This window comes from Parasteatoda tepidariorum, chromosome 1 (assembly GCF_982258835.1).
Source record: "Parasteatoda tepidariorum strain Cologne lab strain chromosome 1, Ptep-v5.0, whole genome shotgun sequence".
NCBI lineage: Eukaryota > Metazoa > Arthropoda > Arachnida > Araneae > Theridiidae > Parasteatoda > Parasteatoda tepidariorum.
In genome coordinates, this window is record NC_141755.1 from 87,239,849 (window position 1) to 87,245,937 (window position 6,089).

Here is a 6,089-nt window from a genome sequence, read left to right on the forward strand (position 1 = left end):
GGCGAATGCTCTATCCCCTAAGTCATCGCGGTTCCATAAATGTATTTAAAATTTTCTTAAATTCTAATTACATTAATTAATTTAAATAAGTTCTGAGTTGTTCTCTTCGCATTGCTGTACCATAATACTAGCTCCTCTAACCAGCGAGTGCGCGGGGCCTACTGGGCATTTCTTTAAAAAATGCGCAAGACGCTCAAGGTATTAATGCGTACATCCAAATACAGTTGTTATTTATTATTTATTTATTTATATTATACAATTAATTATAAGTTATTATTTATTAATATTAATTAATATTTATATCCTGTTAGATATCCGACTAAATTGAATTGTATACCTTTCTCTATGAAAAGGTTTTGAACCTAAAGTAAATTTGTTTCAATATTTCCAATTATGTTACTTAATGAAATGATGTTATTGATGCAATTATAATGTATTTTTCCTCATACATTACAAAGGGAAATTGGAGTAATTATTAATGTAAAACTTAATTCCATATCGGAAATTCCACATCGGCGTTCATATCTAAACAAAGTGCATAAACATTTAACATTCTAAATCTTAGTAAAGTTGTATACTTTTCTCTAAATTCTCGAGTTTAATGAAATCTTAAATCCCGAGAGTCTCAGATTTGACCAATCCAGCTCCTTAACTGAATTAATTACTTTAACGTCATTGAAGTGACTTATTTTCGAGGAAAAATACCCAGAGGCACTTAATAGCTACTAATGGGAATAAGCATCTGTTGACCTTACCTTAAATGAAGTCATTTTAGATTATTCACACTAACAAACACGACATTCTAACTTTCCAATTTAAATAGTCTTCCGAGCCAATCAATTTTAATCATACACTCCCAATTTGATTAACTTGTTTTAAGTTAAATGATACGTTATGCGCAAGTAAATGATGTCGATATTTACTATTTCATCTTCTCAAAATATTTCCTTATATTTTGGACAAACATAAGAATCATCACTCAGTGATATTTTCTTTAATAACCACATTTATATGTCATCGAAAATTACACTTGCTTTAAAGTAAAAAGGAGCTGCTATAATTGTTAAAGTAAACATACTTTTTATAGTTGTTTCAAAAACATCCAGTATCACTATAATTGTATCATGGCAACAATGATTGTCATATTTGCTTCAAAACTAAAATTACTTTCTTAAATTTAATTCTTGAAAATTCAAAACAACAACTATTTGTCATTATTCAACGCGGTAATTGTTGACGCCATTGCTACAAAATAAAACTACTACATTTGTTTCGAAACATCAATCAATCAATACTATAATTGTGTCAAAGGCACAAGCCTCGTCATATTTGTAGCAAAGAAAAAATAGTTTCTATAACAGTTTAAAAGCGACAACAATAATTTCTGCCAAACAACAATCATTGTTCAACGCAATAACGTTTGCCATACTTGTTACAAAGTTAAAATAATTTCTACAATTTTTTCAAACATCAAATCTTTGCTGTAATTGTATTAAGGCAACAATGATTGTCAGATTTGTAATAAAGTTGAAATTGTTTAGGAAACAACCATCAGCTAAATGAATGGCCCGAACAACAATGCTTGCTATATTTGTTACAAATTAGAAATACTTTTTATATTTCAAAACCACAATCATATCTATAAATATATTAGTAACAATAATCGCCATTTCCGTTGCAAAGTAAAAGTAGTTTTTATTATTGTACCCACAATTATTCCTATGATATTTTTATTTAAAAAAACATACTTTTTCAATTGTTCGAAAGATTATTTTAATGATAATAAATAATTAAAATTATTTAACCTATGAAAACAAGCTTTATTTATTACATAAGATATTATATTTTAAATTACATAAATAATTGTCTGTCCTCTAAACTATTTATTCCAAATTCTACCAACTTGACAAAACCAATATCCATCTAAATAAAAGCGGCAACCTTTTGCACGTAGATAATTATTTTAAAGGCTGTTCAATTAAAACGGCCAATTTATACAAATTGTAGTTTACAAATTACATCTCTTTGCAACCGTTTTCTCTTTTGTTTCTTGCAAGGAATTATTGCGAGAAATACTAGGGCGCAAGAAACCTTAGAAGCCAAAATCTATTATTACTCTGTTTATGTAAGCTGCTTAAATGCTTCTAAGCAGATTCCAAAAGATAAGACGAGACACTAGCAAAGATAAAATGTGTTCTGGGTAATTGAAAGAGTCTAAGAAGGATTATGTAAAATGAAGATGATTTAAGTACTCAGAATATAATGTATTAGTAAATTAGGTTTATGTGCTGATGATTCGTTTATAAGACGTGAATCGAACATATGTAAAAAGAATATTATGCTTTTGTTTCTGGCAGTTTAATGATGAAGATGGAAATACGAATACTTAATATTAAATTCTTAATTTCCTTAATTTTAATAAAAGTTTCTTTGTCAATGTTTTTCCATTCAATTTCAAACTAAAAATAAACCTCGGCAGGTTGTTTTTACATTATGGCTATGTTAAGAAGGCTATGTTATCAAACAAAATAATATGCAATTTTTATAACTACTTAGTTTCCAACGGGTATTTATGACTGTTAGATCAAGCATAGTCTATCTTTAGCCAGCTTGCTCTATGCTAATTTTCTTGCATACTCTATGCTAATTTATGAAACAGGCGCAAAAAGTCAATAAGAAGAAAAACAACAGTTGTTGACTCTTTTGATAATTTTCATTAATGTGGGAAAACATCATCGACTTGGCGATTTTTTTAAAAATGGTTAATAGCTTTTAAAATATTTAAATTATTTGTTTGTTAAAAGATTTCTTTAAAACTGTGTTAAAATGAGTATTTTAAGTTTTTCTTGGTGAATGAGTATGCGATAAATGCAAAATCTTTAAAAAAAATAGATGGCGCAAAATTCATTGCATAAAATCTGCATTCCTTCTTTATTTAAAAAAAGTATCGATTTTTTTCTGTAATGAAAATAAAATAATGATGGTTTTCAGTAACATTTTTTTTTTAAATATCGAGCTTTCTCGAAAAAGTTCTTACTTTTATTGGTAAGCCAGCGAATTCTGCACAAATCTGTCGCGAGCAGCGTTTTTTGACCGATTAAGGAGTGAAAAAAAGTTTTAGAGAATTTAGAGTATTTAGCCTCAAAAGTTTCTCTTGCGACATCATATTAAAATGCTAAGATTGCGTAAAATTAAGACGTTAACAGTTAAAATGAGTGTTGTGTACATATAGATTTCTCTATTTAAAAGTTGATGGTTATGTTGTTGTTGTTCATTTACGTCGCACTAGAGCTGCACAATGGGCTATTGGCGACGGTCTGGGAAACATCCCTAAGGATGATCCGAAGACATGCCATCGCAATTTTGATCCTCTGCAGAGGGAATGGCACCCCCGCTTCGGTAGCCCGACGACCTGCTCGCGAAGTCGAGCACTTTACGGTAGAACAGTTTAGCGAGAACCCATACCGCACACCCTCGGTCCCTACGCAGGCTGATCCAAGTGGTCACTCACCCGCACACTGACCGTAGCCAGTGATGCTTGACTTCGGTGATCTGCTGGGAAGTTGATGGTTAGGAGAGATTGCCAAAAGATAAAACAAGACACCAGCAGAGAATAAACGTGTTTTGGGAAATTGAAGCAGTCTAAAAAAGATTTTATAACCGTCGTTGAACAGCCGATCCCAATTTTTGGGTTTACGACTACTAATGTTCAACTCCGTTGCCTTCTAATTTTGAACTCAATCCAAAAGACAAGGCAACTCCTAGATCAAGCATTGGTAGAAATTTGTCTTCGTGGAGGACTCTTTGATGAAACCAACCCGCATTTGCTTTACATGGAGAGGAAGAACTATTAGCCTAACGACAAAGGGACTCCGACCCATGATTCGTCTAACACTGAGGATATTTCCCGTCATCACTGTGGTTGGTGCAAGCCGGATTCGAATTCGTATCAACCGTCCATCGTTGGATTCGAACCAGGTTCATCTCATTGGAAGGTGAACGCTCTATCCCTGAGCCATTGCGACTCTCTAAACAAGATAATGTAAAATGAAGAATATTTAACTATATAGACATCGTAATGAGAGAGTAAATTAGGTTTGAACGCAACATCTTCTAGTGCGAATTTTTTTCTTTAAATCTTATGCTTCAGTATTAAGAAACATAATTTTGTTGGCCTTTGAAAAAAAAATCGTAGCAGTTTAGAACAAATAAGGAAGTATTTAGAGACAGAAGGCATTGAATGAAGTCATTGTCGAATCCAAAGAATGCATTATCGAGATTTTTTAAAAAACAAAATAATTAGAGTAAATTTTTAATGATCTTAATTTATTAATATTATTATCGTTACTGAAATGGCTCGAAGAAATTAATGCAATAAAAACTGTGAAAATCATTTTGGCCAGACGGGCAAGCCATGTAAAATTAGCATGGCATTCAACGTGTTAATAGGTTTCGAGTAGTCTTTTTTTTTAATTTCCCAGAATAATCTATTAAATTAAAAAAAAATTATAATTCATCTTATTTAGTTCATAATCCTTTTCTCAAAATTAAATTCCTTTATTTTTTTTCAGCTTTTAAAAAATATTTGTTTTAAAACTAAATCTGAAATCTATAAATTTAATTAAATCTCAGTACGAAGTAGTATTTGTTTTAAAATGATCCAACAGGGAAAAGGAATAAGCCCCTCACTTTTAAGAAACTGGTATTTAATCTTATTCTGAAGGTAAAGTAAACAGTTGATTGGATTAGAAGATTTAAAGTCGTGCGTTCCGAATCAATTTATGTTTTCAAAATAAGCTAGTTGAATCATTTATTTATAGTAATAAATCTTATAAATATGAATGTGAACAAATTTATGTTTGTGACTTCAAAACTTAACTCAATTAATCCTTATCATGTTAAGTGTTCCAGTGACATTTACTAATTTATTTAATTCATTTAGTTTCAGTTTTCAGCATCGAAGTATTTTGATTTAGAATATATATTCATTCAGAATTGATTTAATTAGTTTTATAATACAATAATAAAAGATTCCCTTATAGTGATACTTTCACGATTTTTTAATAAAACGTTATGAAACAGTTAATACATTTTTTTTTAGCTCTATAAATGCAAAACGTATTACAAAGTATTGTGTAATTAAAAGCCAGAATTGATAAATTTATTTTTGCACATGAAACTGCGCGGGATTTTTTTTTTAAAGAAAGTCTTAAAATAATGAAAACAGTAAATGTTTAGAAAATTGAAAAAAGATTCTATTCCAGAAAAAAAATAATAATAATTAATTTCAAGTAATATACAAACAATAAAAACTCTTTGTCTGGCTTTTTGTGGCATCTTGGCAATTTAAATATAATCACTAAAATCATTTTGTTAGGGATTTATTTCCATAATTGTATAGTTCTTGCAAATAGACTAGCAATTTTAAGATTGTGTGATTTCTCCCCTCTGTATACTTTTCCCCTCTACGTTGCCGTGGTTCCAATAAATCTTTTTCCCTACGACAGAATATTCCCGTACTACATGGGGTGGTAAAAATAAACTTTCCGAAACCACGGTAACGGAAAGGAGGACAGTGTGGAGAGTAGAAACTGCTCAAATATACGTCCATTTTAATTGGAAGGAATATTGCATGTATTAATACAGAGTATGTTTAATACTTAATCGAATTTTACAAAATCGCCGACCGGCCTGCGTAGGGGTCAGGGAATTGCCCTTGCATCAGAAAGGTTCTGGGTTCGAATCCCGGGGAAGGCATGGATGTTCTTTCCTTCTCAGTACTATCTGTCCTTACTGTGAGAGCAACGTTGGCCCACCTAATATGGTGCCCATGAAAGAGAGGCCAACAAATCTGCCCTGTAAATGCGTGAATTGATGAAATGTTAACACAGGTGGGCATTAGAAGAAAAAAAAATTACAAAATCAGAAGAACATTTTACAATCAATGAGCCTAATCTTAATGTGGCACTTAATGTGATACTCATCTTAATGTGACACTTTAAGATATTACGCTAAGCATTTCCTACCCACTTTAGAATACATAGACACTTCATTATCATCAATTCTTATTTGAAATGTACAGAACATTA